Here is a 10,519-nt window from a genome sequence, read left to right on the forward strand (position 1 = left end):
AAACGAAGATCTCACTAAGCTGCGACATCGAATTTTCTTGGAAAAAGTTTCTTTGTCTAATACTACGGCGTTTGTTAAGCCTGAAAGGCTTCCGCCAACCAAAGCTGCAGCTTCATTCCACTCCCAGCGAGTGCGCCTCCAAGTATCTGGTTGGAAAGGGGAACCAGCTGACCTCGACCCAGCTGACTGGGGTTGGGTCCTCAGAGACCATAAATACTCACCTGTGATGACCCATTTGTTGCCCGCACCTCAGACTCTTTTGAGTGTCGTGACATGCAACTGTAAGACAGGCTGCGAGAACTCGCGATGCAGCTGCAAGAAAAATGGATTAGCGTGTACGTTCGCGTGCGGAGAATGTCAGGGTATCAACTGTTTGAAAAGGGACAACAAGATTGTCGAAGACGAGGAGCTCGACTAGTGATATCAATACTGTGTTTTTCAAGTCAACTATACTGCCTTCGAAAGTGCAAATTTTACATATAATAGCCATTTTATATATAACTGCCAAGCGGTTGTTTTCTTTATGTTTAGTAATTCAAATGGTTGTAAGAAATGTCTGTGATTCAAGAAAGTACAAGTTTGATACTTAAGCGAGTTATTTTGTCCATAGGCCTACTTATTAGCCATTAGCAGCTGGCTCAGGAGTCAGGCCTCCCTTCCCCTTTTCCGTTGTTTCCTCCAGTTTAGTTCGGTTTTCATGGTTCTCGTTTTCTTTCCTTCATTTTAGGGGTCAGTTTCGTGATCAGCAGATAGAAAAACCCCAGAAAACACATTTCCACATGCTTTCTACCCCTACCCTGTATATTTCCCTTTTCCCCTCCCCCCCCGCCATTTCCCCGTTTTATGTTAATCGATTTTTTTATATCATTTTATTTCTCAATTTCGTAATCACCAGATAGGAATACCCCAGAAAATATCTTTCAAACTGCTTTCTACCCCTACCCTGTATTCTTTTCTTTTCTCCCCTCTTTCCCCTGTTCCCCCGTTTTCCGTAGTACTCTTTTTCTATACTGAATTTTCGATGTCAATTTCGTAATCAGCGTATGTGAAAACCCCATAAAACTCACTTTAAACTATTTTCTGGGCATGTTCGGCATTTTTCCCATTTTCCCCCTTTTCCCCTGTTTTTCGGGTACTCGCCCCACTCGGATTTATGGGGACTTTTACTATGTTGTACAGAATTTTTTTCTGATCATTTTGGTACCATTTTCGTTTATATTGCAATTTTGTCCGGGTCAAACCCTAAAAGTCCTGGATTATTATTACTTGATACTTCAGTAAGATTACGAAATACTTATTACTTAAGATACTTTTAATGTACTTGCTTTTCAAATACTTTACCTTTGACACAAAAATTTTGTGTGTGTGTGCTTTGGCAATGTACAAGAAAACATCACCTTTAAATTTAGAGCAAACTCAGATATAGCTTTTGTGTGTGTTTGCTTTGGTAATGTACAAGAAAACATCACCGTTTCATTTAGAGTAAACTCAGATATAGCTCCATGCCCTGATTTTGGATATGAAATAAGGTGTTTGTTTTTGACGAAAAAAATTATAGTATGATTAACACTTGGTTTAATTTTTGTTTTAAAGTTATATAGCAAAGAAAATTGAAATTATTTCACAGTTCACTGGTCGACAGTGAGCTAAATTCCCTTGTTTTGTGCTAAATGTTGCATACTGTAGTCCATTTGGGCTTATATTTCTGACATTAGTGTTTACGTTTTGTCATCTCGTCAACTGAACCAGATTTCTACCATTTCATCATCTTCAGGACCATATTATTGGTAAAACTACTGAAGCTATGAATCTTTGCCCATCTAAATGTTGTCTGCAATAAACAAGTCTAGGGAATTCTAGCTGGATCCAATCCAGTGATATTTTGTCAAATTTTTTCCAGCAAATTCAGGTATTCAGACGAATCTGACTTCAGATTTGTCACTCCATTCATAAGTTATAAGCCCTACTATATTAAAGGAAAACTCAACTTTCTTAAGGCTTGAAACCCTCTCCCCTTCGCCTAATTTGAGATAGGATTTGCAATACCAGAACTTGATATGAGCCCTGATCTTAGGCATCTTTGGTCTAGTTTTCATTCGGATCCATTACTCCATTTGCAAGTTATACTAAATTAAACAGAAAACTTAAATTTTTCAGGAATTAAAACCCACTCCTTCTTGTTAATTTTGAGCTAGGGTCTTTATATCAAAACTTGATATGTGTCATGGTCTTAGGCCTCTTTGGTTCAATTTTCATTCAGATCCATCACTCCAGTTGCAAGTTACTCTGAATTAAATGAAAAACTGTTTTTAGCAGGTGAAGCCCTCTCCCCCCTGTTCTGTTTGAGCTAGGGTCTTCATCTTTCAACTTGATGTGTCTCATGATCCTTGGCACCAAATCTGGCCATCAAAATTGTCATCCAAATCCAACCAGCGGTTCTCCCCCTTTACATGATTACACAGACGGATGGACTTAGGTAGCCATGTTGGCTCATTGGATCCAAAAAAAGAAAACAATAGCATATCATCATCCAGGCATCATCACCTATTTGGATAGTGGAAAATATCCATCAAGATAGGTTTTTGAGATCTGTCTGTCTGTCTGCCCGTCTGTGCAATCGAGTATAGCGGGAGAACCGCCAGTCAGATTTGTATTAAAATTGAACTATTTGGATTAAAATTGAGCTTAATTAGGGTGATGGGGCTTTTAAGTGTTAAAAAAATTCGAGTTTTTCATTTTATTCACTGTAACTTGCAAATGAATGAAAATTGAATAAAGATGCCTAAGAGTATGATATGCATTGAGTTCTGGGATGGGGACCCAAGCTTAATTAGGGCAAGGGGGAGGTGGCTTTAAGTGCTAAAAAATTTAGTTTTTTGTTTGACTAAGTTTAACTTGCAAATGAAGTAATGGATTTCAATGAAAGTCAAGCCAAAGATGCCAAAACCATAAGACAAATAGTGTTTGGAGATGAAGACCCTAGCTTAATTAGGGGGAGGGGCCTTAAGTGCTAAAAAAGTTGAGTTTTTCATTTAATTCAGTATAACTTGTGAGAGATCGATGGATCTCAGTGAAGATTGAATCAAAGGTGCCTAAGAACGTGGTAGGCATCAAGTTTTGAGATGAAAACCCTAGCTCAAATAGAATGAGGGGGAGTCGGTTGAAGTGCTGAAAAAGTCAAGCTTTTGGTTTAAATTAGTATAACATGCAAATGGAGCAACAGATCCAAATGAAAGCTAGACCAAAGATGACTAGGATCAGGGCTCATATCAAGCTCTGATCACAAGCCCTATCTAAAATAGGGCAAGGGGGAGGTGGTTTCAAGTTTTAAGAAAGTCAAGTTTTCCTTCAGTTTAGTAGGGTCTATAACTACTTCCACCCATGGCTTGCCCAAAGCCTAAAAATAACCCTTTTCCAAAATAAGTCATACTGAAGCCGACCTTCAAACAAATATTCCATCCCAAGAGAAAAATTACTTTGTATGGCACTTGGTATTTACCAAGTGACATACAGTGATTGCACAATTTCTGTCAGTCCTGGTCTTGCTAGTTTAGGCACTTCCAGATAAGCTTGGACAATGAAATTTGGCAGGCATATCAGGGACCAGACCAGATTAAATATGAAATAGTTCTTTCCCCAATTTGACCATCTGGGGGGGGGAAGTGAGAGGACGGTTAATTTGGAAAAATTAGATCGAGTCTTAATTAAATTTGATGTTTAGAAGGATATCATGTCTCAGAACTCTTATTTTAAATTCCAACCGGATCAGGTGACATTGTAGGTGGAAACCTAAAATCTCAGAAAATGCTTGGAGTGGAGGGATCAAGATGAAACTTAGTGGGAAAAATAAGCATAATTCGATACGTGATTGACACAACTAAAATGGATTCGCTCTCTTTGGGGGAGTTGGAGGGGGTGTTAATTCAGAAAAATTACAAAATTGATGTATTTTTAACTTAAGAATGGGTGATCGGATCTCAATGAAATTTGATATTTAGAAGGATATCGTGTTTCAGAGCTCTTATTTTAAACCCTGGCCAGTTCTGATGACATTAGGGGAGAGTTGGAGGGGAACACCAGAAATCTTGGAAAACGCTTAGAGTGGAGAGATCCGGATGAAACTTGGTGGGTAGAATAAGCAAATGTTGTAGATACATGATTGACAAAACCGGACTGGATCTACTATCTTTGGGGTAGTTAGGGGGGTCCAGTGCTTTGGCGAGTTCAGGACATGCTAGGACAATGAAAATTGATAGGCACGTCAGGGACCTGTACAAATTGACTTGATTAAGTTGATTTCCCTGTTTCAACCATCTGGGGGTAAGGGAGAAGGGAGGAGGAAAAATTAGAAAAATGAGGTATTTTTAACTTGCAAGTGGGTGATTGGATCTTAACAAATTTTGATATTTAAAAGGACCCTGTGTCTCAGAGCTCTATTTTAAATCCCGAACATAATTAAGCCTCTGATTTTTCTTTTAAATTAGTCCATTGATTCTTATAATTTTGCTAGAGCTCATGCCATATGAGCTGTTAGCTCTTGTTTTATTCCTTTTTTCTCAGAAGATTTTTGACTTAGTCTCATGGTTTTTGCCACTTCATGGTGTGAAAACAGCTGCTAGAAATAGATAGGTTGCAACTTCTGCTGTATTGTCTTCTAATATATTTAAATGTGTGCTTGCATTGTCCCTGCGTCCCCTTAAAAGTTCTGTTTCTTACAGTAATAATGGTTTGTCTTCTGTTGCATATGCAGACAATGTTCTTCTTGTTGCCCGGACTTGCTGTGGATTGCTTTCCAATTATACTATATTAACTAATGAACTATCTAAGATTGGACTGTCAATTAATGCATCTAAATGTGAGTTTATTTGTTTTAATAGCCCTTATGCAGTCGCTCTATTCGTTGCTGGGACTGCAATTCTGCCATGTTCTTCTTTAGTTAGTTGGCTTGGTCTGTGTTTTGGTCCAACACTTTCCACTACCTTTTCATCCCTAGTGAATCAAGCCTTGAAAAACCTACACATTGCTTACAGAAAAATATCCCCAAACAATAGTCATTACAACTGCAATGGTTTGTGCATAATTTATAATGCCTATTACGCCCCTGTGCTCTTGTTTTTATCAGGCATGGCTCATCTGTTTTGTAAGAAAAATCGCCATACTCTATGTGTGGCTTATTTCAGATATTGCAAATTCCTCCTCAGGCTTCCTAGATGGCACAAAAACAGAAAAATAATTGCTCAATTTTGTATAATAGATATGCCTTCTTGGATTTGGTCTTCCAATGATGATTTATTTAAAAAGACTATCTACTTTATTCACTTTTATGACCCTCTGCAGCCTTTTTTCCATATTGATACTGGTTAATTAGTCCATGTTGTCTTTTGTTAGTTTGAATTTTTTTTTCTTGCTGTTTATTGTGTTTTTTTTCTTTATTTATAATACTCTGTACTTTCTGTTTTTTCATACTTTTATGGATAATAAAGTTCATTCATTCATTCTGCAGTTTGACCAGCCATATGAAATGCGTCTGAATCAGCAGGCTTCCTGTGGCCCATGATTTTATAATATATGTTTGTAGGAAGTTTTACCAACCATCTCAATTGACTACACAACATGCAGCTTGCTTGAGTGAAAACCAGCCAAAGGATATAGATGCCATACATTTTCATAGCATGTCTGAAATTTAACTTGAAAACTGAAACTGAACTTGAAAACTTGAGCCAGTTTCCTTGAAAAGGTGCCAAGGGCAAGATATGTCATCAAAGTGTGAATCAAGACTTCATTTCCATACTCTTCTTTTCTTTCAGCACACTGAGAGCCAGCAACCTTCAATTAGCTACCAAAAGTGTGAATTTTTGCTACTCCTTTTTATTGAGCTTTGATTTCTCTTATTAAAAAGGTCTGCAACTGACTCACTTGGCTCCTTACTTTTAAATTTGAGTTGTTTTTTTTTGTTACTAAGGTTTTTACTTATTGAATCAGAGAATTAACTACTTTATTACCTTTTATCTGTTTTAAAGCCAACCCAAAGTTTATTTTTCTATTTTCAATATTTTTCCACTATTCTGACATGTTTCAGAATAACTCTGTATTTTTTCAAGCATGCCAGACTTGACTGAACACTAATTGCCAGAATTTCAACTCTATGTGTACTGTATTAATCCTGTCATGAGATCTGTGTGATCCAATCAGAAGTTTTTTGACTGCACTTAATTTTTTGATAGTCTTTTTCTTTCAAGCCATTGTATTGAAAATTGGTTCAGATTATTTTGTTGACTTTGCTTGGAGTCTACCAGCCAAACAAGGGAAAAAAATCCCTGTTTTTTTTTCAAACATGCCAGATTTGACTGAACACTAATCACCAGAAGTTTGACTCTATGTGCACTGTGTTAATTCTGTCATGTGATCTGTCTAATCCAATCAGGAGTTTTTTGACTACACTTAATTCTTTTGAAAGTCTTTTGCTTTCAAGCTGTTGTGTTAAAAATTGGTTCAGATTATTTTTTGGGCTTTGTGGGCTGTGCACCAGCCAAACAATGGAAAACAATACTTTCAATATTTTTTCCATCATTCCCACACGTTTCAGAATAACCCTGTATTTTTTCAAACATGCCAGATTTGACTGAACACTAATAACCAGAAGTTCAACTCTATGTGCACTGTGTTAATCCTGTCAAGTGATATGTCTGATCCAATCAAGAGTTTTTGACTGGAATTAATTGTTTTGATAGTCTTTTCCTTTCAAGCCATTGTGCTGAAAATTGGTTAAGATTATTTTCTTGGACTTCATTGGGTGGGTACCAGCCAAACAAGGGAAACAGTTAAAATGAAAAAACAGAAATTCTGGTTCTTGATTAAGATTTCCCAGAGAGGAATGACAGGGGACATTTTATAGGCAAGGGAAGGGGCTAAGAAGCCTTCAGAATGGCTTTAAAAAAGGGAGCATAGACTTGATATCAGATGGATATATATATATATATATATATATATATATATATATATATATATATATATATATATATATATATATATATATATATATATATATATATATATATATATATATATATATATATATATATATATATATATATATATATATATATATATATATATATTATTATATATTATATATATATATATATTATACTATATATATATATATATATATATATATATATATATATATATATTTATATATATTTATATATATATATATATATATATATATATATATATATATATATATATATATATATATATATATATATATATATATATATATATATATATATATATATATATATATATATATATATATATATATAATATAAATAATTGAAGTAATACTTAAGTACAATTTTGGCAAGTTCTTGATATTTGATACTTAAGTAAGAATTTGGAAAGTACTTATTACTTGATATTTAAGTAAAAAAAACAATGAGTACTTAATACTTGATACTTAAGTAAAAATTTGGAGTACTTGTTGCAGCACTGCTTGATAGTTATTCACTATATATTTTTTCTTTCATTTGCTTGTCAAAACAGAGGCAAGAATTTTTAAATTAGTCTGTGAGGACAAATGATTGGTGAAAAATTATGTTTATGTTGTAATAAAATTTGGGTGGTCCAAAAACATATCTTGATTTTTCTGGAATGCCAAAAAAAAGTGGTATTTCAAAAACAAGGTGTTCGACCCTAGGTTAGACTAGCTAATCATTCCTAAAAGCATTTTACTCATGATTGACCCTTTTATCTCCTGTACAAATATAGCCTATAGCCCAGAATATATATTTCCTATGCATTTTATCATAGGTCACATTACTCTTTTATTCCAATTTAATACCAGTAAATTAAAGTATCATCATTAAAATTCTAGTTAATTGACTTCTTGCTATCTCAGAAAGGGTTTAGGTTAGGAAAATGAAACTTTCAGGGATGAATCTACAGACTAAAACATGTCCTGGAAAGGTATTTTGAAGCAACTACCTCAGCTCCTTCTCCCTCTAGAGGGCCCTGACCTTTGATGACCTTTAAAAATATGTGTAGCCTATTTTAAAAGTGAAACCTTGCAAAATAGATCTTCTGCTTAATTGAAGCACAACGAAATTGTTTTCAACTTCATAACTTTACTCAATTCCATTTTATAAGGTTTCAAAAATATGCAAATACATTTCCTAAATTTTGGAGAAAAAAAAACATTGATATGGCTCAAAATTCAACTCAAATAACAGGAATTGCATTTTCAGAACTAAAGGCAGAGAAAAAGCAACTAGTAACTGAAAATTAAGGTAAAATGTTCTTTTGTCAAAATTTCAATAGGTATAGACCTGTCATGTAGGCAAATTTCAGGCCCTCTAAAGGGAGAAGGAGTGGAGGTTGGTACTTTAAAAACCTTACTTGGACATACTTTAGACTGTAGACCCACCCCTGAAAGTTTCATTTTCCTAACCTAAAGCCTTTCCAAAATAGCAAGAAGTCAATTAACTAGAATCTTACCATATCATCAATGAAATCAAGAAATGGAAAGATGCATGAGAAATATGTAATTTGTGGCTAAACAAAGAAAAAGGAGCAAAATATAACATATGATTCAGGTCAATTGGCCTATCTTACCTCCTTAGGAGAGGTGGGGCAAATTTGCAAGAGTAGGCCTATAACCCAGCCTTGACTATAATTCGTTATCCATTAACTAGCAAACCAATTGGAATATCTTAGGGCTCAGGAATATCTACACTTCCTAGTAAGTAGTCCATCAAATGTTTTAATGTAACAAAATCTAGCCTATTTAAACAATCCTATCTTGGTAGTTTTTCACTGAAATAGCTTAATTTCCAGACAATGTCAATATTGTGTATTCTTTTTCAAATCTACTTACCTACTTAAAAAGAATTGTAAAAAATCAAGTGCCCACCCAAGGTCACATAAACAAACAGTCACACCATTCCATGCCAATATGCCGAAAATCAAAAATGGCGGCGGCTTTCAAATTTGGCGGGCATACGGTGCGTTTTGTGGTATTATCCCAACTTTGGGAAGAGCTTTGCTTAGAGCTAAACTTTTGCTAGATTACCAAGAACGTAAAATACAAACAGCATATGCGTCGCTTTCGCAGCCCTGCAAATGGGGAAGAAACTTTTAGTTTAATAAAACTAAAATCAGATGTAAATTTGCCTTAATATGTCTAAATTGATTTCGTCAAAGAAAGTTTGAAATCCAAATATGCCAGACACATTTTCAAATTAGATATGAATGGCCTAAATCTCAACTTTTTATTTCGACTTTTTTATTCGATACATTTCGACTTTGAAATTGTAACAAATAATGGCTCCTAGGAAAATTGCCTCTCAGTTATCTCTAGAAGGAGACATATCCAGATGTCAGTAGCTCTCCAGAAGGAAACATCCCCGGATGTTAGCAGCTCTCCAGAAGGAAACATCTTAATAAAACTAGTAGCTAACCACTATATTTATTATTTTATTCTCCTTGTCAGTAGTGGTGTATTTTAGTCAAAATCATGAGGGTTGGGAGCAATTTTAAAGCAAATTTTCCCAAATCAAATGAAAATGACAGTAGAAACTAAAAAATGAGCCATATGGTACCTCAAGGGTAAAGATAGCCTAGGCTGCACCAAGAAAACTGACTGAATTATGTGGACACTTGAATTATGCAGGCTGATTTTAGTTTTGACAAGATTATTGAAGAAACTAAATTTCACCTGAGAGAGAGGTAAACCCTGCCAAAGAGCAAATTATGCTCCTGTTTTACGTGTGAATTGTTTCGAATATGAGATAAGCTAGTAAAGTAAGAAAAAAAAAAGACGGTCCTGGCCTATTTAGACTGTATTAGTTATATTTTCCTCATTAATGCCCAACAATGAAGGACAATTAATATTTTTACCTGTTAAGACTAGCCACAATGCCAATCAAAGCAGGCCTTTAGCTGTTTGAAAACTTTTATTTGCCCCTTTCACTGGCACTCAGTTGCTTAAGTGTTTAAAGTAAATTTTAAGAATAATATAGGAAAAGCTATTGTTATGCTAAATTGGTCTGGGTACAATTAATGTTGGTTTCTGTAGCTCAAACCTTACTACTTTTATTTCAAAACTGTTTCAACATGGATAATATTGTATGACTTAATAGCAATTGATAAAACAAAATAAAGTGTCATTGGACACAGGGGAACCTACCAAGCTAGGCATCAGACAACCTTGTAGAGATTTACCCATTCCCATTACAGCAGTACATCATCTCAATGCAATAATTAGACCTTAAAGCAAGACAGGAGTAGCCAGAGGGCATTAAAACTGTGGCCAGCATTTACTCCAGGACCCCCTCCCCCAATATAGAAAATTCTCACGCACAATATTGAGCAGCCAAAAAGAAAATACAAAATAGACACTCAAAAAATCAATCAGATGTACTAAGGAATAAAAAAAAGGAACAGATATCAAAAACAGTTTTAAAACAGGAGCTAATTGGTCTCCAACAGTGGCATAACTTTATCAAAATCCCAGGGG

The 10,519-nt window shown here is 34.9% G+C and overlaps 1 protein-coding gene across 5 annotated transcripts in view; it reads right to left on the bottom strand.

Moving 5' to 3' along the window:
• The window catches only part of LOC136041272 (heterogeneous nuclear ribonucleoprotein R-like), a 62,179-nt gene that overhangs the window by 48,264 nt on the left and 3,396 nt on the right, over nucleotides 1–10,519 (bottom strand). Inside the window, exon 1 of one of the 5 annotated variants that reach the window (XM_065725879.1) lies at nucleotides 8,879–9,036. The exons of 2 other annotated variants lie outside the window; for them this stretch is intronic. The gene's annotated coding sequence lies outside the window, so the exon portion shown is untranslated. Of the gene's footprint in view, nucleotides 1–8,878; nucleotides 9,037–10,519 lie in introns of those variants that run through there. 2 more of the 5 variants (XM_065725900.1, XM_065725893.1) reach the window with 2 other exon arrangements.

Source organism: Artemia franciscana, chromosome 2, assembly GCF_032884065.1.
Source record: "Artemia franciscana chromosome 2, ASM3288406v1, whole genome shotgun sequence".
NCBI lineage: Eukaryota > Metazoa > Arthropoda > Branchiopoda > Anostraca > Artemiidae > Artemia > Artemia franciscana.